This window comes from Lepus europaeus, chromosome 2 (assembly GCF_033115175.1).
Source record: "Lepus europaeus isolate LE1 chromosome 2, mLepTim1.pri, whole genome shotgun sequence".
In the NCBI taxonomy this organism is placed as follows: Eukaryota; Metazoa; Chordata; class Mammalia; order Lagomorpha; family Leporidae; genus Lepus; species Lepus europaeus.
This window is the reverse complement of record NC_084828.1, coordinates 16,669,336-16,696,367: the sequence shown is the minus strand read 5'-3', so window position 1 is coordinate 16,696,367 and position 27,032 is coordinate 16,669,336. Positions and strand designations below refer to the sequence as shown.

At 39.6% G+C, this 27,032-nt stretch overlaps 1 protein-coding gene and 1 pseudogene across 3 annotated transcripts in view; both read left to right on the top strand.

Annotated features, from left to right (window-relative positions):
- The window catches only part of MAP3K7CL (MAP3K7 C-terminal like), a 133,256-nt gene that overhangs the window by 19,643 nt on the left and 86,581 nt on the right, over positions 1-27,032 (top strand). The window contains exon 1 of one of the 3 annotated variants that reach the window (XM_062175780.1): positions 1,077-1,133. The exons of the other annotated variants lie outside the window; for them this stretch is intronic. The gene's annotated coding sequence lies outside the window, so the exon portion shown is untranslated. Of the gene's footprint in view, positions 1-1,076; positions 1,134-27,032 lie in introns of those variants that run through there. 3 annotated transcript variants of the gene reach the window in all.
- On the top strand, positions 537-25,186 carry LOC133777063 (V-type proton ATPase subunit G 1-like; annotated as a pseudogene).

The window sequence follows — 27,032 nt, the reverse complement described above, 5'->3', positions numbered from 1 at the left end:
ACCAGTGCTGCTGGCCATCTCCAGGCGCTCCATGGGAGGTCAGTTGTCTATTTGTTAAGGTGCTGATTGAAACTCTGGGACACCAGTTCCTTCCCTTAATACAAAAACAGTTTTGAGCCAAGCCATTTAAGACCTTTGAAAACTAACTCTAAAATAGCAATGTGATATCCTGAGGAAAAAATAAACCATGATTTAGTAAACTAAATGATCCATGGAGTAAGAATTGCTTTATATAGTGTTCTTACAGAAGGAGGGGCCCAGATGATAAAGTGATGCCAGGAAAAACCCTTGGCACACCCCTGTGAGCTCCAGCCTGAAATGCACTTCTTGATGTTCACACTCCAGTAAATATTTGCTGCCCACCAGCTCTGAGGAATGGGTAGGAGGATTCTCACTCAGCTTGACAAATAGAACGGGCAATCATCTGATGACACTCTGGGAAATTAATGGATGTTGATGTCATTTTATAGTGATCACAGCATTTACTATTGCTCCTTTGGATTCACTTTGCCATAGGCAGGCCACCACTTCACTTAATGAACTGTGCTAGCCTGAGATTTGACTTCAAGTTCATTGATGATAATGCTGTTGGTAAAAATGATAATAGTGATAAGAAAGATAATAGTATAGTAATGCATGCTCCACAATAATGAGAACTTGGCCAGTTGGATTGGCAAATGACTCCCATTCTCTCCTTAGGCCCTATCCTTACTTTGTCAATCATGTAGTAACCTGACCTTGAATTCTATAATAATGAATACTTTTGGGTTTTCACAGTATTATATGTTAAAAATGGTGGTGCTGCCATGGCCCTGGGTGTTCGCTCTGTGCACATTATGGTGATCACTTCATGCACATTATCTTGTTTTCTGACAGCCACCCAATGAAAACCATCTAATGCCTTGTATTACATTTAAAATAAAAACCACACAGTTTAAGCTATTCTACCTCTATAGTGTGTCTTGAAGCCTGTTATCATGAGGCCTCTGGGTTTACTCTTGTTGTTCAAGATTATTTTGGCTATTTGGGTTCTTCTAGGTTTCCATACGAATTTTAGGATTTTTTTCTGGTTCTGTGAAGAATGTCATTGATTATCTTCATGAGGATTGTACTGAATCTGTAAATTGCTTCAGGTAATATGAATATTTTAATAATATTAATCCATGAAAGTGGGAGACCTTTCCATTTTTTGTGTCTTGTTCAATTTCTTTCATAAATATTTTATAATTTTCATTGGAAAGGTCTTTCATATACTTAGGTAAATTTATTCCAAAGTACCTAATTAATTTATTTTTGAAGCTATCGTGAATAACATTTCTGTTATAACTTCTTTCTCAGTGAGTTTGTTGTTGCTGTACAAAAAGGCAAATAATTTTTGAGTATTCATTTTGTATTCTGCAGCTTCACTGAATTCAGTTTTTTTAAGATCTTGATTTTTTAAAATTTTTAATCAGTTTTTAACAGACTCAATATAGTTCTAAAAATATAATGATATTCCTTCCTCTCTCCTTTCCTTAATTCAGTTCTAAGTCTTTTGATAGAGTCTTTCGGTTTCTCTGTACAACTAGATCAGAGGAGCTGGTAGGTTCCAAACAAAAGATAAGGAAATAGTAAGCCTGGTTGTGTGGTGCGGTCAGTTAAGCTATTTTGTATGTGTGTGTGTGTGTGTGTGTATACAAATTGTTGAAAGTTTGCATTTTAGTCTTAAAAATGTGCAAGAATTACATGTTAATCTAAAATTTAAATTTTTAAAAAGTGCCTGCTATTAAAGAAATCAGATCTCAAGGTCTCTATTTCAAACAGATAATATTCCATTTGGAAGTATGATTTCTAGATATTCTGCAAAGAATAGTACTAACCTTTTAAATCTAACCATTTCAATATATAAGCAAAAATTAGGTTCACAAAGTTTTTAAGCTAGTATATTAAAATAATAATACATTTGAAGGAAAAGGAGTATTAAACTAAAACAAAAAAGTATATTTTCATCAGATAGATTTCTTTAATGTATATATATTCATTCTTTAAAACTTCAGCATCTTAAACTATCAAAATTTAATGACAAAAAATAAATTTTATAAATTCTCTGCTTCCAAGATGGCATAACTTTTTCTTCATTTTTGTCTGAATGTTTGCACTTCCAAATTTATTTAATTTTTAAATACAGATTGTTTTCAAGAAGATTTTCTTGAGCAATATCAATATTTCTATCTTGTTTGGGTTGACGGTTTGTGAATACAAACATTTGTCAAAACTAATGAAACCAGTTTTATTAAAACATGTAGATTTTACTATATGTAAATTGTACCTCAATGAAGTTGACTTTTAAACCTTAAAAAGATAAAATTAAAAAAAAAACAAACAAACCCAAACTCTATTGGGATCCCTAAGGCCCAGCATGATCTCAGTTCCTGCTTACTTCTTGGCTGTAGCTTTGCCCCTCACTCTGCCAAAGCCACACTCACTGCACTACTCTTTTTGTGTTCTTAGAACATGCCAGGTTCATTCCCTTCAAAGAGCTTTTTCTCCAGCTGCTCCTTCTGCCTCTACTAAACACTCTTCTCCCAAACTTCAGCATGTGTGGAAGCTCCTTGTCATTCAGGTCCCAGTTTAAATCTCACCTCCTCAGAGAGGGGACTTTTGACATGTCTATCTACTTAAAGAAAAACGTCCTCAGTATCTTTCTGATATTGACTTGTTTTATTTATTCATTTTTGAAGATTTATTTATTTGAAAGGCAGAGTGACAGAGAGGGAGGGAGGGAATGGGGAAAGGAGGGATGAAGGAGGGGGGAGAGAGGGAGGGAGGGAGAGAGAGAGAGAGATCATCCATCTTCTAGTTCATTCCCCAAATGGTTGCAAAAGCTGAGTCTAAGTTAGGCTGAAACCAAGAACCAGGTACTCCATCCTAGTCTCCTACATGTATGGTAGGAGCCCAAGCACTTGAACCGTCTTCCACTCCCTTCCAGGCACATAGTAGGAAGTAAGATAGAGTATCTGGGACTTTAGCATACTGATAAGGGATGCTGATATTGCAAGAGGTAGCTTAACCCATTGCACTGCAACACTTGCCCCCATATCATCTTGTTTTATAATTTTTATCTTAAAACCTTATACTCTGAAAATTTTCACTTAATTAAAATTGTTGCCTCTACCAATTGGATTGTAATCTTTCTGACAGTTTGCAACAAATATGTCCTTTATTATTATCTTCCCAATTTTAAGAATGTGCATGGCACAAGGTAAGTATTCAACAAATGAATGAACCCCAATATTTGGGTGAGGAAGGTGAGAGATTAAGATACCTGCCTTGGGACTGACACTGTGGCATAGCAGGTTAAACCTCCACCTGCAGTGCCGGTAATCCCATATGGTTGTTCCACTTCTGATCCAGCTCTCAGTTATGGCCTGGGAAAGCAGTAGAACATGGGCCAAGTCCTTGGGCCCCTGCACCTGTGTGGAAGACCCAGAGGAAGCTCCTAGCTCCTGGTTTTGGATCAGAATAGCTCCAGCCATTGCAGCCATCTGGGGAGTGAACCAGCAGATGGAAGACCTCTCTGCCTCTGTCTCTCTGTAACTCTGCCTTTCAAATAAATAAATGAATAGATAAATCTTTTTTTTTTTTTAACGAAGATATCTGCCTTAAGTCACATACCTCCTAAATTGCTTAAATTGCTTGAGCAGGACCTACCTAAAGGTCATTTTCTCAGTCGTCACACTCTACAATACCAAGAGATTTCTGTATATCACATCTCAAATAATGCAGAGGTTATAACTAAAGTTAAACTCAACTTCTGAAGAAGGGGATTCTGGTTGTGTTTTGATCTATAAAGTCAAGTAAATGAATAAGAGCTTCCCCATTGAACCACTAAGCATGAAAAAGTGATCATATTTCTCAAAAGTGTTGCACTTCATGTCTGTGCACTCAGAAGAGAGAAGAACTGCAAATATTTTTCACTTATGTTCTAATAATTCTGATCAACCTAGCTATTATTAGTCCAGCAACTTAACTTTGAGAGATGGTGTTTAACTAAACACACAATTTAGGCTGTTGTAAATACTATTGATTAAAGAGTTTAATATAAGCATAATAAAAAGTAAATGATAAATGCTATCATTTTCTCCTTTTTGTTTTCCTTTAAGGATTTATTTTAAACTATGTAATCCATATTCAACAAACAGCACACAAGTTTACAAGCTTGAATATATATTTTTCATGTAAAAAAAAAACCCATAATCTCCAGCTTCTTCTAAAATCCCTCCCATAAGCTCTCCTTAAGTATTTTTCACATACTGCAAAGTTTAATTTAGCCATGCTACTTTTATTTAATAGGTAAAAGGATTTAAATTGGCTTAAAAATAAATTATGCTGCAAATAATAAAAATTCTAATAGGAAATATATTCCACAACAGAGTGCTGTATTTTTTGAGGTCATGGAAGCCCTGTTATTATTTTTGTTATAGACAGTCTTAGTCTATAATTTATGTAATGAGTTTTGGTGACACAGAAAAGAGAGAGTGTGTGTGTGTGTGAAGGAGGCAGGGAGAATTCCCATTGCCTTCTCTAATTCTTTTACTGTGAACTTTGTTCTCCAGTTCAGAAATCTTGAGCATGATTGTCCCAATGAGTTAGCATTCTTTTCACAACATAGATAGCTAACATGATACTGGTCCTAGGGGTATATGGCATGGGTCCTCCAGGGGTATCTCATACTACATGGAAAAGAAAGAATTGTCTCCCAAGAACTCAAGGCAGGCCAGAATTTGTCTTTTCCCATGAAAACACTGTTAAAAATGAGTATTATTGTTGGATAGAGTAGAAATATTCATGTTGTTAGTAGTCTTCCTTAGATGTAGTATAGCTCAATATTAGTATGTATTTGCATATTTGTAAACTGGCCCATGAGAAGTGAGAAAAAATTTCCAGTTATAAACATGAGCATATTGATTACCTTTGGGAAGATAACCCCTTCCTAAAATGGAGACTGTTTATAAACCGAATTTGACAGCATTATGTTTGTAGCTAGTGAATGTTTGAGGCAGTGTTTTTTCTAATCTTATTTGATAGGTTTGACTTAGAAACCTGAATGTAGTATTAGCTTCATAAAGACACTATATAGAAGTGAACAACATAAATATTTACTCTGAGTTTGACCTTGAGCTTTTAGTTTTCATAGGTCTTAGCAAAAGGTACGTCCAAGCTGTTCAAAGAGTGAAGGAAAGAAAAATATGGATGGAAGAGATCGAGGAAAGGAGGGAGGGGAGAAGGATGGAAGCAAAAGGAAGGAAGGAGATCACGGCAGAAGGAAGGAAGCAGGGAAAGAGGCCAGGAGGGAGAGAAGAAAGATATGATCCAATTGTAGGTTCTACTTTACCGAACATGTTTCTTTGCCTTAATTTTCATCACTATCGATTCAATACTGAAAGTAGTAAATATAATATATGATATGTAACTCATTTATTAATTCATTCTGCATTATCTTTACAGAACTTTACTGTGCCTATTTTTGTTTCTTTTTCTTTTTTTGACCATGAATAGAGTGATTTACCGTTTACAGATCTTTCACATACGTTCTCATTTGACTCTCACAACAACCCTGAGGGGTAGGCAGCACAGGTATTCTTCTCATTCAACAGATGAGGAAAGTGTCTCAGAACAGTAAACTGATGTGCTCAAGCTCTACAGTGAGTGCACAATTTGTATTTTTTAAAGATTTATCTATTTATTTGAAAGAGTTACACAGAGAGAGGAGAGGCAGAGAAAGAGAGAGAGAAAGAGAGAGAGAGAGAGAGAGAGAGAGTCTTCCATCCCTTGGTTCACTCCCCAATTGGCCACAATGGCCGGAGCTGCGCTGATCTGAAGCCAGGAGCCAGGAGCCTCTTCCCAGTCTCCCATGCGGGTGCAGAGGCCCAAGGACTTGAGCCATCTTCTACTGCTTTCCCAGGTCACAGCAGAGAGCTGGATTGGAAGTGGAGCAGCCAGGTCTCAAACCAGTGCCCATATAGGATGCCAGCGCTTCCGGCTAGGGTGTTAACCCACTGCACCACGGCGCCAGCCCCAACAACTTGTATTAACATCATCAGTCTTTGGCCTAAAAATTTAGCACTCAGTCTCCTCTCATACTTGCCCTACCTACTTCACAGGGGTAAATAAAATAAATTCAAGGTTAGAAAAAAATAACTTGAGAAAAAAGGACTATATAATTATACCTACAAACCATAGTTTTCCATAATACTTGGCTCATTACCCTCACATCCCAGCTTGTGCATGAACCCCAAATTTTCTATTGCCTCAATTCTTATGCTCAATTAAGCAATACAACAAGGCAGGAGAACAGTGTGGTCCTTTTTTTTTTTTTTTTTAAAGATTTATTTATTTGTCTATTTGAAAGTCAGAGTTACAGAGAGATAGAGAGAGAGAGAGAGAGAGAGAGAGAGTCTTCCATCTGCTGATTTACTCCCTACTTGGCCAGAGCTGTGCTGATCCGAAACCAGGAGCCAGGAGTTTCTTCCGGGTCTCCCACATGGGTGCAGGGGCCCAAGGACTTGGGCCATCTTCTACTGCTTTTCCAGGCCATAGCAGAGAGCTGGATCAGAAGTGGAGCAGCTGGGACTTGAACTGGCACCCACATGGGATGCCGACACTGCAGGTGGCAGCTTTACCCGCTGTGCCACAGTGTGACCCTTTTTAAAGTTATATAAAGTTATATAACTGATATTCTTTTTTTTTTATGTTTTTTTTTTTAACTTTTATTTAATGAATATAAATTTCCAGTGTACAGCTTATGGATTACAATGGCTCCCCCCCCCCCCCCCATAACTTCCCTCCCACCCGCAACCCTCCCCTCTCCCGCTCCCTCTCCCCTTCCATTTGCATCAAGATTCATTTTCAATTCTCTTTATATACAGAAGATCAATTTAGTATAAAGATTTCAACAGTTTGCACCCACATAGAAACACAAAGTGAAACATACTGTTGGAGTACTAGTTATAGCATTAAATCACAATGTACAGCACATTAAGGACAGAGATCCCACATGAGGAGCAAGTGCACAGTGGCTCCTGTTGTTGACCCAACAAATTGACACTCTAGTTTATGGTGCCAGTAACCATCCTAGGCTGTTGTCATGAGTTGCCAAGGCTATGGAAGCCTTCCAAGTTCGCCGACTCTGATCATATTTAGACAAGGTCATAAAAGACAGAGTGAGGATAGTAACCAATGATCCTAAGAGTGGCATTTACCAGGTTTGAACAATTATACAGCATTAAGTGGGGAAGAGGACCATCAGTACACACATGTTGGGAGTAGAGCCATTGGTGGTAGAGTAGAGGTTATGATTACAAAGGAATGAGGCCCAAGTGCACTAGACAGGGCCTAGAACAAAGGACAGAGTCATTATTAGAGGAGCTAAGAAAGGTGCTGTCTAAGCTACAATTAAGTTTTCTGATTGAGAGGCAAATAGAACCTGATAGAAGGGGCTTGATAATAATCTGTTGGGCTTTAGGCCTTGTAAGTTAAGAGGCCCAGACCTATCTATCTCTTCACATGGGGTATATCCTAAGGGAGGTGTGAACCTCCTAGGGGAAGGCACTCTGTTGACTTTCATTACTTGGCTGGCCTGGGAGGAGAGCTGGCCAGGTAAAGGCAGGTGGCATCTCTAACAAGATATTTACAGTTCTGCCTGCAATGTTGCTGACCCTACTTGACCATCCCCTCAGCTGCAGTGGTCACTTTGGAAGTTGGGCTGAGTGAAGGGCTTTTCAGCTTAGAGCCAATAAGATCTGTGGCTCTGACCTGGGCATCCTTCGACTCCAGGGCAGGTCCATTTCCAGTGATCCAACTCTTGGCAGAGCTGCCAGGGCTCTTCACAAGCTGACTTCTGCTGAAGCCCAGGCTTACCACATTGAAAGCCACTGCAGTGGACTGGCCTGTTGGGTCTCCTTGAGGGCAGATCACTGTACAGATCAGCCATTAATAGGCCTGCCACCCATTGCTTCTGATGCCGAGCTTTCTTTTCCTCCTGGTTTGTGTTAAAGCAGACCAGAGGATGCAAGTCAAGGGAGTGCCCGTTTCCCATCTCTAATCTTCGGTGGCCTGAACTACAAGTCTATAGTCACAGGCATGTTCTGTAGTAGTTTTTCTAAGGTAGACAATGCCCATGAGGAAAATTATATTCTCACTTTAAAACTTTCTTTCCCTTTGGTCTGAAAGGGAGGTTTTTTCTACTTACTGTATACTTCGCTGGTGGCGAAGTGAATCTAGCTATGAGATTATTATTTGATTTCTTATTTTGGCTATGCTATTGCAGAAAAATGTTAGCCATCTCTTTTATAAGGTCTAAAGATTAAATTGTGCATCCTACAGATTCCTTCATAATAGAATTAGTTTCCTACCTTGAAGAGAATAGAGAAATGAAAGAACAAGTTGGGCTTAGAATAGAGAAATGAGGGAGCAAGTCCTAGATCGCTTGCTGACAATAGCAATATCACATGAATACTTAGCAAACCGTTTCAACCATTAGATAACAACTTAAGAAAACATTTACTAGAAGGTCCAATGCCTTCTATAAATTTTAAGAGTCATGTATTTGAAAACACCTCTTAAATATCTAACATGGTGTAGTTTGTTTAGCCAGTAAACTTAAGCACAACCATCTAAAATGTTTTTAGTTTCTTTCTACCAACAAGTCTAAAACATATGATACACAGATTCAGGTCCCACAAATTAAAATGTATCTTTGATTGATTTTAGCAGCTTAAATTTATGGACAATCTTATCTATAAGCCATTTAAAATAAAACTCTTAATAAAATTTCCCCATGTGGACATACAATATGTACACACATATAATATAGCATAATAGACCAATATAGCAATTTTAATAATAGCTTTTAAAATCATTAACTCTTTTTGTAGATTGCCAATTGATTTGAATTGCTTTTTCTTTTTAGTAACCTCAGTTAACCATACTTTCTCTCAGTTGGTACTGTTAATACATTATTGGCTTCATCTGTTTACAGAGCCATCCCAAAGTACTGAATACAATAAAAGTGGCTGGAGAAAGTCCATAGGAACCTATAGGAGGACAGCTAAACACAGAACCAACAACGCTTTAGTTTTATGAGCAGCAGATCATATATAACTGTGGATGACAAAAGACTTTAAGTCGCCATGTTTAAAATTATAAACTCATCAACCAACAAGAGGCACTTGCTTACTTCACAGTATTTTTGAAAGCACCTGTAGGATTTTACAAGTATTTAACCCTTTAAGCCTCTGGGGCTTTCTCATTAAGATAACTATCATGTCTAGTAACACAAGCTCATTAGACTTTTTAATTCTCAAACATTTGTATTAATAGCATTTTCCATTATAGAAACTTAAAGTCTGGTACCATATCACATCTTGACAGTCCTTCTAATATACTCCAAATAGCCTGATTAGTTGGTGTCTCTATAAGATGAGAGACATAGGTCCTTCGATTTTTTCAGTTGGGCCCAAACTGGAAAAACCAAAGTCCAGGATTTACTGGAAATTTTAGAGACCAGATTGTTTGAAACTTTGATTTTTTGAATGCCTGTCAAGAATGCCAAGAAGGCTCAAAATCCAAAATATCTGGTTGAAATAAGATTTCTTAAAATCATGACATAACATAGACCAAATTTGATCATTGTTACAAGGTGATTATTCAAATCTTTGAAAATAAGCACATATTTAAATAACCCATAGCTCTTAATAAAAATTCAGCTGTTTTTGAACAATTAGAATTTAACAGACATCAAGAGAACATAATAGATTACTTTAACACATTGCTTTAACAGAGCATCAGAGTTTAATTCTATGTCAAAGAGAAATTGAGCTTCCTGTGATCTTTTGCTATGAGGTTTCCTTCCTTTACCTTCTTTCATATTGGTGACCATGTTTCTGTGTTTCTGTGTGTAAGACATCTTTAAGCATCTTTTGCAGGGCAGGATGAGTGGCAACAAATTCTTTCAGTTTCTGTTTGCTATGAAAAGTCTTAATTTCACCTTCATTCACAAATGAGAGCTTTGCAGGATATAGTATTCTGGGCTGGCAGTTTTTCTCTCTTAGTACCTGGGCTATGTCTCGCCATTTCCTTCTAGCTTGTAGGGTTTCTGATGAGAAGTCTGCTGTGAGTCTAATTGGAGATCCTCTAAGAGTGATCTGACGTTTCTCTCTTGCACCTTTTAGAATCTTTTCTTTATGTTTCACTGTGGTGAGTTTGATTACAACATGTCGTGGTGAGGATCTCTTTTGGTCATGTTTATTAGGGGTTCTATAAGCTTCCTGTACTAAGATGCCTCTGTCCTTCTCCAAACCTGGGAAGTTTTCTGCTAGTATCTCACTGAAAATGCCTTCTAATCCTTTCTCCCTCTCCATGCCTTCAGGAACTCCTAGAACCCAAATGTTGGGTTTTTTAATAGTATCCTGTAGATTCCCGACAATATTTTTTAGATTTCTAATTTCTTCTTCTTTTCTTTGGTTTGCCTGTTTCCTTTCCTGTTCTCTGTCTTCTAAGTCTGATATTCTCTCTTCTGCTTCGCCCATTCTGTTTTTAAGGCTCTCTAATGTGTTTGTCATTTGATCTATTGAACTCTTCATTTCATTATGATTTCTAGTCACTATTAGAGTTTCTTGTTCCACTAGTTGTTTCATTTCATTTTGATTCCTCCTTAACACTTCACTTTCGCGAGAGAGATTTTCTATCTTGTCCATGAAGGATTTCTGTAGTTCAAGAATTTGTTTTTGAGAACTTCTTAATGTTCTTATCAATTTTTTGAGATCCGCTTCTTGCATTTCTTTGATCTCATCATCTTCATAATCTTGAATTGGGGTGTCTTTTTCATTTGGGGGCGTCATAGTTTCTTCCTTGTTCTTGTTAGCTTGGTTTTTGCGTTTGTTGTTTGGCATGTTGGAGATATTTGGTTTCTTCACTGTGGTGTTTTTTCTTGTTACACTATGGCTCTATATTAAGTGGACTGTCTGCTTTCAGTGGAGCCTTAGAGGCTTGAGATGAGTGTGGACTGAGAGCTGTGTTTGGTTCCTCAGGGTTGAGGGTGTGTCAAGGATGACACTCCCAGGTATAACTGATATTCTTAAGCAAATTGAAAAACACCTCACAAAGTCAGCATGCAGGCAGGACTCCCTGAGTACAGTGCCCATTTTTTTTTTTAATACTACTAAGTAACCTGCAGAGGGTGTCCTTTCCTTATTTTTATGTCTTCCCAGCTATTTACTGACCAAGAGGACAAGATGTTCTATGAGATTAAAAACTATTAGTATTCAAACAGTACTTTACACTTTTTGTGTCTGTGTGGGTGCAATCTGTTGAAATCTTTACTTAGTATATACTAAGTTGATCTTCTGTAAATAAAGATAATTAAAAATGAATCTTAATGAAGAATGGGATGGGAGAGGGAGTAGGAGATGGATGGTTTGTGGGTGGGAGGGTGGTCATGGGGGGGAAACCGCTATAATCCAAAAGTTGTACTTTCAAAATTTATATTCATTAAATAAAAGTTAAAAAAAAGAACTTAAAAAAAAACTATTAATTCCATGGAAACAGATAAAAAATGTACAGCTTCTTTTGTCTCTCAATTATTACAAAGCAAAATATGTAAAAGGCATAAGGGACACGTACTTTTTAAGCTTTTTTCACTAACATAAAATACATTTTAGTGATTTCCTCTCTTTATATGATGCTCATTTAAAGATATCAAAATGGTGTTCATGTTGACATCATCTAGCCTGTACCCTTCCTTGTGGACTGATGGTTTTTCAACATGCTACATTCCTGGGCTTCCTTTTATTCTCTCTTTGTGTGTGTGTGTGCATGTGTGTAAGTATATGTAAGCACACATCTGTGTGGATATGCATGTGTGTTTATATACTTCCCCTCTGTATACCATATACTATACAATATAAATTGTATTGTACTATTCAATATACACTATACACTATACAATATAAGCACTATACAATATAAATATAATATAAGCTGCATATGTTACCTAAAATTTTTTACTAGTCACAGTAAAAAAAGGCACATGAAATTAATTTTTAATATTTTATTTACTTAGTTTTATCATTTCAATGTATATTCAGCATAAGAATTAATAAATATTTCACATACTTTTTCAAGGATGAAGCCTGAAATCCTGTGTATATTTTATACTGACAACACATTGCAACTTGGACTAGCCACATTTCAAGTGCTTGGTAGCTACATAGAACTGGTGGCTCTACATTTTTTTCTATCATTCACAATTTCCCTATCTCTAACCAAATTAGCAGAAAACAGTGCATTACAGAATCTAACTATCTACCAGTGTGGGTCAGGGAGGGCACAAGGGAAATAGCCTGTGTTCCTTCAGAGATCTCCTAGTTCTGAACTCTTCTGCACAGACAAATAATATTTTAAAGCCAGTCAATTTTTCAGTGCCTCTAATTCCCTTATCATAATATGAGGTATGGATTTTATTTAAAAACCTTTAATTTTATTCTCCTGAGTGTCAGTTTGCAGATACATAATAACAGCTACCATCTACTGAGTACTTCTTATATGCTGAATGTGTATAAACATAATTCCATTTAATATTCACAGCAGTCCTTGGACTTGAATACTATTTTTTTTAACTTTTATTTAATGAATATAAATTTCCAAAGTACAGCTTATGGATTACAATGGCTTCCCCCCCTATAACTTCCCTCCCACCCGCAACCCTCCCCTTTTCCGCTCCCTCTCCCCTCCTGTTCACATCAAGATTCATTTTCAATTTTCTTTATATAAAGAAGATCAGTTTAACATATATTAAGTAAAGATTTCAACAGTTTGCACCCACATAGAAACACAAAGTGAAAAATACTGTTTGAGTACTAGTTATAGCATTAAATCACAATGTACAGCACATTAAGGACAGAGATCCTACATGAGGAGTAAGTGCACAGTGACTCCTGTTGTTGACTTAACAAATTGACACTCTTCTTTATGGCATCAGTAATCACCCTAGGCTCTTATCACGAGCTGCCAAGGCTATGGTAGCCTTTTGAGTTCACCAACTCTGATCATATTTAGACAAGGTCGTAGTCAAAGTGGAAGTTCTCTCCTCCCTTCAGAGAAAGGTACCTCCTTCTTTGATGACCTGTTCTTTCCACTGGGATCTCTCTCATGGAGATCTTTCATTTAGGTTTTTTTTTTTTTTTTTTTTTGCCAGAAGCGGGATACACAGCAGACTCATAGAATGGCAGATGTCCTAAACAGCACTCTGGTCTCAGAATCAACCCTTAAGGCATGCGGATCTGGCTGAAAAGCCCATGAGAGTATTTCAGGCATGGAAAGCCAAGACACTCTGGCAAAAAAAATAAAAATAAAAAAGGAGTTGAATACTATTATCATTCATTCTATTCTATTTTAATTCTACTCTACTCTATTCTATTCTACTCTATTCTATTCTATTCTATTCTATATATTTTTGAAAGGTAGAATGACAGAAACAGAGAGATTGATCTTCCATCTGCTAGTTTACTTCCCAAATGCCAGCAGAAGCAAGGCTGGGCCAAACTGAAACCAGGAGCCTGGAACTCCATTTAGATCTCCCATGTGGAAAGCAGTAGAAATAGCCCAAGTCCTTGGGTCCCTGCGCCCATGTGGGAGACCCGGAAGAGGCTCCATTCTTCTGGCTTCGGATCAGCCCAGCTTTGGTTTTTGCGGGCACTTGGGGATTGAACCAGCGGATGGAAGACTCCCCCTGCCTCCCCCCCCCAAAAAAAAAAAAAGATCTCCCATGAGTTGGGGACAGCACTGTGGCTTAGCAGGTTGCGCCACCACCTATGGTCCTGGCATCCCATATGGATGCTGGTTCAAGTCCTGGCTGTTCCACTTCCAATCTAGCTCTCTGCTAACTGGAAGATGACCCAAGTGCTTGGGCCCCTGCACCCATGTGAGAGACCTGGAAGAAGCTCTTGGCTCCTGGCTCCTGTCTTCAGATTGTCCTAGCTCCAGCTATTATGGCCATCGGGAGTGAACCAGAGAATGGAAGATTCTCTCTCTCTTTCTTTCTCTCTCTCTCTCCCCCTCTTCCCCTTCTGTCTGTAACTTTTCCTCTCAAATAAATATATCTTAAAAAATAGCTCCCATGTGGATGGCAGGGACTCACGTACTTGAACCTTTACCTCTTGGGGTGTGTATTTTCAGGAAGACAGGAAGCAGGGCAGCCAGGACTCAAACAAGGCACTCCGATATGGGTTATGGGCATCCCAAGCATGGGCTTAATGCCTGCTTCACAATGCCCACCCCATCATCTCTACTTTAAAAATGAAGAGGGGCCGGCACTGCGGTACAGTGGGTTAACGCCCTGGCCTGAAGTGGTGGCATCCCGTATGGGTGCCGGTTCAAGACCCAGCTGCTCCACTTCTGATCCAGTTCTCTGCTATGGCCTGGGAAAGCAGTGGAGGATGGCCCAGGTCCTTGGGCCCCTGCACCTGCTTGGGAGACCCAGAAGCAGCTCCTGGCTCCTGGCTTTGGATTGGGGCAGCTCCGGCCATTGCGGCCACTTGGGGAGTGAACCATCGGATGGAAGACTTCTCTCTTTCTCTCTCTGCCTCTCCTTGTCTCTGTGTAACTCTGCCTTTCAAATAAATAGATAAATCTTAAAAAAAAATGAAGAAGTGGAGGGTGAGGATGGTCCATGGAATTGTCCAGCATGAGCTAGCACAATACTGTAGAGCTAGGCTTTCAAGCTGTGTCTGGATTTCTATGAATCCTGGATTCTATAACTTTATCCATGGTGTCTCCTAAGTAGTAGGTACCTTAACTGTAAATTTGAGATGCTGGTAAAGAGCAGGATTATGGATGTGGTGGAAATGCTAGGGTTCCTATAACTAATTTTCTTTGTTTTATAGGAGAAAAAAAACAGAACCCAGATCTGAGGTTAAGGGAGGCTGAATGGTTTTTCTGTTGAACAACCAGGCGTCTGACTCTAAGCCCAGTGCTCTTTCCCTTGAATAGAAATGTTTCCAGATTTAAACTCCAGTTTATAGGACCATTAACAGCTCTCTCTAAAGAGGAGGAAAGAGGTTTCAAATTCTTCTCAGGGGAAAAAGAAGAACTGACATCAAAAGGTTGGTGTGGGGTCATTTGTCTCATCATGACTTTGAGTTGGCCTTGGTCTTTATATTTAGCATTTCAGTTTTATGTTCTGCAACAAGTTTGGCCATGTTGTAGGACCATCCAAAGGTCAGCAAGTTGGCTACTGGAGATTGGAGGCTCACCCAGAAGCCAATGTCTATTACTGTGCCTGTGGAAATCCCCAGCTCACCTCTGGAAGTCATGGGCTTTGAAGACTTTACCCACTGCTCCAGTGGAACCTAAGGCACAAGCCTTCGTTCTGCAGGGACCTGGGTCAGAGCAGGGCCATGGCTCTCCAGTGCTCTGGATGTACTCCATAGCTCTCATTCAGATGAGGCCTTCCCTTCTGGTTTCTCTTTCTCACTAAGGGGATGTGATTTGAAGGAGAAAGATCATTCCTGAATTTGTTTAACTGTGCTATTTTTTTACTTCTCTGGTTTGAGTACAAATTTTCCTGGTGTCTCTAAGGTTCATGATGATTATCATAAGACTTTTATTTCCAAATGATAGCTTATATTATAATTTATGCCAGCATCTATTAGATTTACCTTAACCTTAGATACATAGCACATATTTCACACCAAAAACCTAATTAAGTATTCTTGCAACTATTATTTCTCAGCTGATGTTGAATTTGTTCTAAGAACAATGATACTATTAAAGCCTAGAAATATCACCTCCATCACTCATTTAATAAGATAATTCTCTTCCTTTGTGAAAAAGAAAGGCTTAGATTTGGGTTCCAGTTCTGGCGCTTAGGATCCAGTTAGTTTTGTCATATCATATTCCCATGAGCTGTGTGATTTTTTTATTACTAATGAATATTCTAATAATTACTTTCTCTCAGGATTACTGTAGGGAACAACTGGTCTTTACATAAAAGTATTCTGTAAATTGTAAAAGAGCCTAGGTCACATTGTCACAGATCCGTGAACATTTAAGTACATATATGCTGTCACCTTTTGTATGTATCACGATCTAGGCTTGGACCAGTGTGGACCCTAGTTATTACTAAGCAATGGTTCTTATTTGGAGCATTTTGTACCCCCTTCCTGACCATGGCCAGAGATACTTTAGAGTGTCACAACCAGGGGAATGGTACTAGAATCTAGTAGGTAGAGGACAGGGACTTATCCAAACTTCCTACAATGGACAGAAGAATTTCTACACAACAAAGAACTATCTGTGTCAAAATGTCAACCATGTTGAGTATGAGAATTTCTGCTGTAAAACAGTGAATTCTCAAACATTTGCTGAAGCACAAGCTGCTGAATCCCATGTTCACGTTTTCTGATTAAAAAGATCTACAGTGCTAGGTTCAAGAATTTGAATTTCCAATTTTGAATAAGATAGTACTAGAGAAATATCCATTTGCTTATTTGTTCATTCCAAATATTCATTACATGCCTACTCTGGGCCGAGCATTATTTTATGTGCTGGGGATACATTAGTGAATAAGACAGATGCAGTTCCGTGGCCTCATGGAACTTGCAGTCTAGTGATGAAGACAGACATCAAAGATAAAACAATATGTGTGATGAGGTTTATTATGGGGAGACACAGAATGTTATGGGAGCTTATGGCAGGTGAATGATCTTTGTCTCAAGACAAAGTGATGTTTAAAGACAAGTGATGGTTAAACTAAATAAATTCAAAGCATTGAAAGAGCACAGCAATCAGAGAGTAGCAAAATATGGCTGAACATGGAAAGTGAAGGGAAAGCATGGTCCCAATGAGTTTGGATTATATTCAACAGAACACATTAGATTATAGGTGTCAGAAGCCAATGCATAGGAGATTAAGTATAAAAGGGAAATTATTGGCTGACTGAAATAGGAAATTCATGGGTGGAGCTGGTCTCAGGCATAGCGAGTTGAAATCATCAAGTCTGTTTTTTGCTGTCTTCCTTTCCTCTACTTCCCTCTGTGTGCTGATCTTACTCTTTTCCACTGCAGGAGAGCTTCCTCCACATAGTTGGGAAACGAGAGGGTATGATTACAGAAAGCTCAGGGTTTACAGTATCCCAGTTTAGCTACTGCAAAGAGAAGTAAGGATTCCTTTCCTTCAGAATGCATGTAAAATCCCAGATTGGACCTTGAATGATGAGCACCACGCATAATCCTTCAGGACTGAGGGAGAGTATTGTGATTGGCTATCCCATCAAAACCACAAGCAGGGGAAGGGGGCAAAAGTTGCAGTTATCAGGGGAAAAGGGTGCAAAGTGATGCTGGGCAAGCAGAACCAAAAATATTCACTTAAAGTGTCTAGTAGGAACTTGGGGGCATTATGTGTGCCACAATAAGACCATGCATTTTTTTTCCCTAATTGCAGTTTAGATGATAAATTTAGTTTTGAACACACTGTTGAGTGTCTATGGATTATGTAGTAGAAGATAGATTTTTTTTAGAGCTTTCCTAAGGAAAATCAGAAGAGAAATGGAGACAGGAGAAAGGTATCTTCATACATTGAAAATATTACTTTTTTGTCTAACACATAGAGGCAGAACAAAATTAAAATTTGTTTTCAATGTGTGTTTTTTTTTTTTTACAGGCAGAGTGGATAGTGAGAGAGAGAGAGACAGAGAGAAAGGTCTTCCTTTTTGCCGTTGGTTCACCCTCCAATGGCCGCTGCGGCCGGCACATCTTGCGGATCCGAAGGCAGAAGCCAGGTGCTTCTCCTGGTCTCCCATGTGGGTGCAGGGCCCACAGACTTGGGCCATCCTCCACTGCCTTCCCGGGCCATAGCAGAGAGCTGGCCTGGAAGAGGGGCAACCAGGATAGAATCCGGCGCCCCAACCAGGACTAGAACCCGGTGTGCGGTGCCACAAGGCGGAGGATTAGCCTGTTAAGCCACGGCGCCGGCCTGTTTTCAATGTTATTATTGCCACTGCAGTTACCCTTGAGTTGACCTTGAGATGGCTGATAAGTCCCTGAGATATGTTGACAACTTCATCCTTAGGCTAGTAGATAGATTTATTATCAGCTTGCTTAGGCCACAGCCTTCCTTCTGAGTCTTTTTGAAATTAATCATTTCTCCTATAGTCATTATGGTCAAGTAACATGAAATGTGGTTACCACAACAATTGATTTCACATGACTTAGGCAGAGGAGCAGTATACCAACTTAATTAAAACATGTAAAAATAGGATTTATATAATGTTTACGATTGGCCAAAATGGATTACTCACTAATGTTGTAATATTGGGACTAACAGAAGTAGGAAGAGACTTGATTTCTTTTTTCAGATTTCAACTCAGTTTTCATAAGCTGGTTGAGCAGTTGAGATAGCAAGAAATCATAGGAGTGTTTGTGGAAGCAAATCACAGGTTCCATGAATTGTGATATCATATAATTGGAGGAATTACGGGAGGAAGTATCCAGGTCCAGCCATCTCTAGGTCATCTCCACTGCACTCCCTGGCCACAGCAGAGAGCTGGCCTGGAAGGGGGGCAACCGGGACAGAATCTGGCGCCACAACTGGGACTAGAACCCGGTGTGCTGATGCCGCAAGGTGGAGGATTAGCCTATTGAGCCAAGGCGCTGGCCGAAGTGGCCATTGGAGGGTGAACCGACGGCAAAAGGAAGACCTTTCTCTCTGTCTCTCTCTCACTGTCCACTCTGCCTGTCAAAAAAAATTGTGCCTCAAACCCCAAAAAGAGGGGACCCTTGTCCTAAGTTGTGGACAACAGGCCCAGTTTAGTGGGACTGGGAAACCTTTCCCTATTCACAGTGTCAAAATCCTACCAGTCACTTTAGTATCTGGGAGTTAAAGAAACAGAGATCTGATAAGGAGATCACTGTATTCTTTTTTTTTTTAACTTTTATTTAATGAATATAAATTTCCAGTGTACAGCTTATGGATTACAATGGCTTCCCCCTCCCATAACTTCCCTCCCACCCGCAACCCTCCCCTCTCCCACTCCCTCTCCACTTCCATTTGCATCAAGATTCATTTTCAATTCTCTTTATATACAGAAGATCAATTTAGTATAAAGATTTCAACAGTTTGCACCCACATAGAAACACAAAGTGAAACATACTGTTTGAATACTAGTTATAGCATTAAATCAAAATGTACAGCACATTAAGGACAGAGATCCCACATGAGGAGCAAGTGCACAGTGGCTCCTGTTGTTGACCCAACAAATTGACACTCTAGTTTATGGTGCCAGTAACCATCCTAGGCTGTTGTCATGAGTTGCCAAGGCTATGGAAGCCTTCCAAGTTCGCCGACTCTGATCATATTTAGACAAGGTCATAAAAGACAGAGTGAGGATAGTAACCAATGATCCTAAGAGTGGCATTTACCAGGTTTGAAAAATTATACAGCATTAAGTGGGGAAGAGGACCATCAGTACACACAGGTTGGGAGTAGAGCCATTGGTGGTAGAGTAGAGGTTATGATTACAAAGGAATGAGGCCCAAGTGCACTAGACAGGGCCTAGAACAAAGGACAGAGTCATTATTAGAGGAGCTAAGAAAGGTGCTGTCTAAGCTACAATTAAGTTTTCTGATTGAGAGGCAAATAGAACCTGATAGAAGGGGCTTGATAATAATCTGGTAGGCTTTAGGCCTTGTAAATTCAGAGGCCCAGGCCTATCTATCTCTTCACATGCGGTATGTCCTAAGGGAGGTGTGAACCTCCTAGGGGAAGGCACTCTGTTGACTTTCATTACTTGGCTGGCCTGGGAGGAGAGCTGGCCAGGTAAAGGCAGGTGGCATCTCTAACAAGATATTTACAGTTCTGCCTGTAATGTTGCTGACCCTACTTGACCATCCCCTCAGCTGCAGTGGTCACTTTGGAAGTTGGGCTGAGTGAAGGACTTTTCAGCTTAGAGCCAATAAGATCTGTGGCTCTGACCTGGGCATCCTTCGACTCCAGGGCAGGTCCATTTCCAGTGATCCAACTCTTGGCAGAGCTGCCAGGGCTCTTCACAAGCTGACTTCTGCTGAAGCCCAGGCTTACCACATTGAAAGCCACTGCAGTGGACTGGCCTGTTGGGTCTCCTTGAGGGCAGATCACTGTACAGATTAGCCATTAATAGGCCTGCCACCCATTGCTTCTGATGCCTAGCTTTCTTTTCCTCCTGGTTTGTGTTAAAGCAGACCAGAGGATGCAAGTCAAGGGAGCGCCCAAGTCCCATCTCTAATCTTCGGTGGCCTGAACTACAAGTCTATAGTCACAGGCATGTTCTGTAGTAGTTTTTCTAAGGTAGACAATGCCCATGAGGAAAATTATATTCTCACTTTAAAACTTTCTTTCCCTTTGGTCTGAAAGGGAGGTTTTTTCTACTTACTGTATATTTCGCTGATGGCGAAGTGAATCTAGCTATGAGATTATTATTTATGTTCTTATTTTGGCTATGCTATTACAGAAAAATGTTAGCCATCTCTTTTATAAGGTCTAAAGATTAAATTGTGCGTCCTACAGATTCCTTCATAATAGAATTAGTTTCCTACCTTGAAGAGAATAGAGAAATAAAAGAACAAGTTGGGCTTAGAATAGAGAAATGAGGGAGCAAGTCCTAGATCGCTTGCTGACAATAGCAATATCACATGAATACTTAGCAAACCGTTTCAACCATTAGATAACAACTTAAGAAAACATTTACCAGAAGGTCCAATGCCTTCTATAAATTTTAAGAATCATGTATTTGAAAACACCTCTTAAATATCTAACATGGTGTAGTTTGTTTAGCCAGTAAACTTAAGCACAACCATCTAAAATGTTTTTAGTTTCTTTCTACCAACAAGTTTAAAACATATGATACACAGATTCAGGTCACACAAATTAAAATGTATCTTTGATTGATTTTAGCAGCTTAAATTTATGGACAATCTTATCTATAAGCCATTTAAAATAAAACTCTTAATAAAATTTCCCCATGTGGACATACAATATGTACACACATATAACATAGCATAATAGACCAATATAGCAATTTTAATAATAGCTTTTAAAATCTTTAACTCTTTTTGTAGATTGCCAATTGATTTGAATTGCTTTTTGTTTTTAGTAACCTCAGTTAACCATACTTTCTCTCAGTTGGTACTGTTAATACATTATTGGCTTCATCTGTTTACAGAGCCATCCCAAAGTACAATAAAAGTGGCTGGAGAAAGTCCATAGGAACCTATAGGAGGACAGCTAAACACAGAACCAACAACGCTTTAGTTTTATGAGCAGCACATCATATATAACTATGGATGACAAAAGACTTTAAGTCGCCATGTTTAAAATTATAAACTCATCAACCAACAAGAGGCACTTGCTTACTTCACAGTCTTTTTGAAAGCACCTGTAGGATTTTACAAGTATTTAACCCTTTAGGCCTCTGGGGCTTTCTCATTAAGATAACTATCATGTCTAGTAACACAAGATCATTAGACTTTTTAATTCTCAAACATTTGTATTAATAGCATTTTCCATTATAGAAACTTAAAGTCTGGTACCACATCACATCTTGACAGTCCTTCTAATATAATCCAAATAGACTGATTAGTTGGTGTCTCTATAAGATGAGAGACATAGGTCCTTCGATTTTTTCAGTTGGGCCCAAACTGGAAAAACCAAAGTTCAGGATTTACTGGAAATTTTAGAGTCCAGATTGTTTGAAACTTTGATTTTTTGAATGCCTGTCAAGAATGCCAAGAAGGCTCAAAATCCAAAATATCTGGTTGAAATAAGATTCCTTAAAATCATGACATAACATAGACCAAATTTGATCGTTGTTACAAGGTGATTATTCAAATCTTTGAAAATAAGCACATATTTAAATAACCCATAGCTCTTAATAAAAATTCAGCTGTTTTTGAACAATTAGAATTTAACAGACATCAAGAGAACATAATAGATTACTTTAACACATTGCTTTAACAGAGCATCAGAGTTTAATTCTATGTCAAAGAGAAATTGAGCTTCCTGTGATCTTTTGCTGTGAGGTTTCCTTCCTTTACCTTCTTTCATATTGGTGACCATGTTTCTGTGTTTCTGTGTGTAACACATCTTTAAGCATCTTTTGCAGGGCAGGATGAGTGGCAACAAATTCTTTCAGTTTCTGTTTGCTATGAAAAGTCTTAATTTCACCTTCATTCACAAATGAGAGCTTTGCAGGATATAGTATTCTGGGCTGGCAGTTTTTCTCTCTTAGTACCTGGGCTATGTCTCGCCATTCCCTTCTAGCTTGTAGGGTTTCTGATGAGAAGTCTGCTGTGAGTCTAATTGGAGATCCTCTAAGAGTAATCTGATGTTTCTCTCTTGCACCTTTTAGAATCTTTTCTTTATGTTTCACTGTGGTGAGTTTGATTACAACATGTCGTGGTGAGGATCTCTTTTGGTCATGTTTATTAGGGGTTCTATAAGCTTCCTGTACTAAGATGTCTCTGTCCTGCTCCAAACATGGGAAATTTTCTGCTAGTATCTCACTGAAAATGCCTTCTAATCCTTTCTCCCTCTCCATGCCTTCAGGAACTCCTAGAACCTGAATGTTGGGTTTTTGAATAGTATCCTGTAGATTCCCGACAATATTTTTTAGATTTCTAATTTCCTCTTCTTTTCATTGGTTTGATTGTATACTTTCCTGTTCTCTGTCTTCTAAGTCTGATATTCTCTCTTCTGCTTCGCCCATTCTGTTTTTAAGGCTCTCTAATGTGTTTGTCATTTGATCTATTGAATTCTTCATTTCATTATGATTTCTCGTCACTATCAGAGTTTCTTGTTCCACTAGTTGTTTCATTTCATTTTGATTCCTCCTTAATATTTCATTTTCACGAGAGACATTTTCTATCTTGTCCATGAAGGATTTCTGTAGTTCAAGAATTTGTTTTTGAGAACTTCTTAATGTTCTTATCAATTTTTTGAGATCCGCTTCTTGCATTTCTTCGATCTCATCATCTTCATAATCTTGAATTGGGGTATCTTTTTCATTTGGGGGCATCATAGTTTCTTCCTTGTTCTTGTTAGCTTGGTTTTTGCGTTTGTTGTTTGGCATGTTGGAGATATTTGGTTTCTTCACTGTGGTGTTTTTTCTTGTTACCCTATGGCTCTATATTAAGTGGACTGTCTGCTTTCAGTGGAGCCTTAGAGGCTTGAGATGAGTGTGGATTGAGAGCTGTGTTTGGTTCCTCAGGGTTGAGGGTGTGTCAAAGATGACACTCCCAGGTTAGGTGTGGTAAATCTCTCTTTCTTTTTTTGATTCAAAAGGGAAGTAATTCCGCACAGCTGAACGTAATTGGAGGTAGTTAGCAGGCAAATGATATACCCACAGGAGCCAGAGATCGGAAGCTCTTTCCTGAAGACCACACAGGGAATCTGTGCTGCCCTCAGTCTCCCACTGGGTTGCCAAGTTAGATGCTAATCTCCTGTTATTTTACCCCTCCCCCCAGAGTCAGGTTTTTCTGCTAGGCTCAGGGCCGGTGCAGACCTGTGGTCGCCCTGCTTATGACGTATGTCCAAAATGACGCCTGCTCTGTCTTGCTCGCCTTTGAGAGGTGAGCGGAGAGAGAGAAACTTGTGTCCGTATTGGTCACTTTTTTTTTAAATTTTTTTCCTCTCTCTCTTCTAGTTAGCCTGGTGAATTTTTCCCCACGGAGTTTCAAGCCTCGTTCCCTCTAGCCTGCTCTTTCCGCTTGCCCGCTGGTGTCTCGGGCTATTGATGTTCGGCTCACCTCGCGTTCCAGCGCTGGTGTGTTGAGTCTGCCGCTGGTGTCCCGAACTTGGGCTCCCACGCTCTCCACGCAGGTACACTGTGAATCACTAGTTCCGGAAGAGTTTCCTCTGCTGTTTCTTCCCCTACTCTTCCTTGACCCTACAGTATCTCCACTTCTATTAACCTGTCTCTCCCCCAGACTAATAGTGTGCTCCCTGCCTATTCCGCCATCTTGCCGCTCTCAGGAGATCACTGTATTCTTAACTTAGGATGCAAAGTCCACATGAATAACCAGATAAGGTAGATAAAAATATAAAGACTTCCTGTCTTCCTCAAAAGAAAGAAGCTTTGAGACAGATGTAGTAGTGCAGTTGGTTAAGTGCCACTTGAGATGTCCACAACCCATATCGAGTGCCGGCTAACCTACACTTCTGCTCCAGCTTCCTGTAATGTGCCACAGAAGCAGTGGATGATGGTGAAAATGCTTAGGCTCCTGCTACCCATGTGGGAGACCCAAATGGAGCTCCCAGCTGCTGGCTTTGGCTGTAACACTCTAACTCTTGTGGACATTTGGGAAGTGAACCAGCAGATGGAAGGTCTCTTCTCCCTCCCTCTCTCTCTCTCTGTCTCTCTGTCACTCTGCCATTCAAAAAAAATAAATAAACAAAATCATTTTAAAAACAAGCACAATAGTTAATCTCCATTAGGGCTTTTCAATGTTTAGCAAGGCAGCTGAGGTGAAAACTTAGGAACTTGGATGTCAAGCAATTATTACTTTCTACAACAGCTCTTCCACTTACTAGCCAGATGAACACAAATAAATCATTTGCCTTCTCTGAGCCTTAATTACATTTCCAAAAAAGAAGGAATTATAATTCCTCCCCATATATTACTGTGAAAGTTTAAAACATACCTTATTTGAAAGAACACTGCAAAGTGGTACAAAGAGTAATCATTCAATAAATACTGTTTCCCTCTTCTGTGTTTCCAATATTTTTTCTCAAAAAATTTAAACTTGACGTAGACTTTTTTGAAAATCATTTCAACTGGAGTCACCACTAACAGGGCTAGTCAGTCACAGGGGATCCAGCAGCTGTTAGGAGCCAAAGTCCAAGGCCCACAAGCAAAAGAACTTGAGACTCAAACAGGCTAGAGAAGCGCAGGCTGAAATTGAATAAGACTGCAGAGGGAGAAAGAGTTCAGGGGCAAGGAAGTGTTGGCACTGCGACCCCATGGCAGTTGCAGCTCTGACATGGAGAAGGAGCTCAGGAGATAATGATCATCCTCCAGACCTACTTCTAGCAGAACAAGGGACAAAGTCTTAGATAATCAGTTGGCCTCTATTGGTGACATTCAGCCAGAAATCATGAAAACTACCTCAAAAATGGATAGAGGAGCTGAGTGGTTGTTTTATGGATTGGCATTTTCAATGTCCTCATGGAATTTGAAGGGTTAGAAATTATGTTCTCATGACAAGGCATTAAATTATTTCTGTATGGTATAAAATAAAGTCTCTTTACTTTTTAAACAGTAGCAAATCTGGATTCTTCGTACAAACTTAGTGCCTATCCAGGAATTTCTTTTTTCACCTCATTTTTTTAGAAATTGAATGAATATACATTGTCTGTTTTCCTATGCCTTTTAGCCCAAGAAACCTATAAATCGGTGTTGACTTCTTTGTCACAGCTAGTAGGAAAAATAAGTTAATTCTCAGAAGAAAGGAAATGATTAGATTTGTTTTCTTTTCCCCTCTTTATACTTTCTCCATGGTCAGAGGTTTACAATATCTATGAAGAAATAGGAAAGTTATTTGCAAACTGTGTTCACAAAGCTCCTGGCTTTGGATCAGCGCAGATCCGGCCGTTGTGGCCAGTTGGGGAGTAAACCATCAGATGGAACATCCTGCGTGATCCGAAGGCAGGAGCCAGGTGCTTATCCTGGTCTCCCATGGGGTGCAGGACCCAAGCACTTGGGCCATCCTCCACTGCACTCCCAGACCTCAGCAGAGAGCTGGCCTGGAAGAGGGGCAACCGGGACAGAATCTGGAGCCCTTACTGGGACTAGAACCTGGTGTGCCGGCGCTGCTAGGCGGAGGATTAGCCTATTGAGCTGCAGCGCCGGCCGAGGCACAATTTTAAAAGTAGAGATTTTGAAGGCACAAGTTAAAGGGGTTGAAAGATTCAAAACAGCTTGCACACAAAATGCCAGTGAGAATGATAACAAGTCCTAATGAACTAAAATAACACCTGAACACATGTAGATCTAGTTACAGTGATCACCTGCTGAGCCTGGTGCTCCCCCTTTGATGTTACACTGCCCTCTTTCCACATGTTTCATTTGTCAGGCATTCAAGGGCATGGATCCTGGGTTGCAGTCAAAGTGAAGGTTTTACTTTGACTTCATCTGTTGCAACCAGGAGGATCTTTGTGAAGACATTGCAACACAACAATTGGTTATAGTAGATTAGGAACTCCCTCCTTTCTCTCCATAAGATACAAATCTTTCAAAAAACTCAACAACAAAAATCCCACACAATTGGTTAGGAAATGCGCAAAGGCTCCAAACAGTCATTTCTCAAATTAAGAGATACAAAGACCAACAAATACATGAAAAAATGCTTGATATCGCTAACCATCAGGGAAATGCAAATCAAAACCACATGATGTATCATCTCCCTAATTAGAATGACAATAAAAGAAAAGACAGTAACAAATGCAGGTGAGAGCCGAGGCTCAATAGGCTAATCCTCCGCCTGTGGCGGCACCCCGGGTTCTAGTCCCAGTCGGGGTGCCGGATTCTGTCCCGGTTGCCCCTCTTCCAGGCCAGCTCTCTGCTGTGGCCAGGGAGTGCAGTGGAGGATGGCCCAAGTGCTTGGGCCCTGCACCCCATGGGAGACCAGGAGAAGCACCTGGCTCCTGCCATCGGATCAGTGCGGTGTGCTGGCCGCAGTGCACCGGCCACGGCGGCCATTGGAGGGTGAACCAATGGCAAAAGGAAGACCTTTCTCTCTGTCTCTCTCTCACTGTCCACTCTGCCCGTCAAAAACAAAAAAACAAAAAACAAAAAACAACAACAACAACAAAAAAATGCAGGCGAGGATGTGGAGAAAAGGGAACCCTTACACGCTGTTACTGGAAATATAAATAATTGTAACCATTGTGAAAAGCAGAATGGAGGTTCCTCAGAAAATCAAAAAGGTATCTACTGTATTACTCAGCAATCTCACTTCTGGGTACAC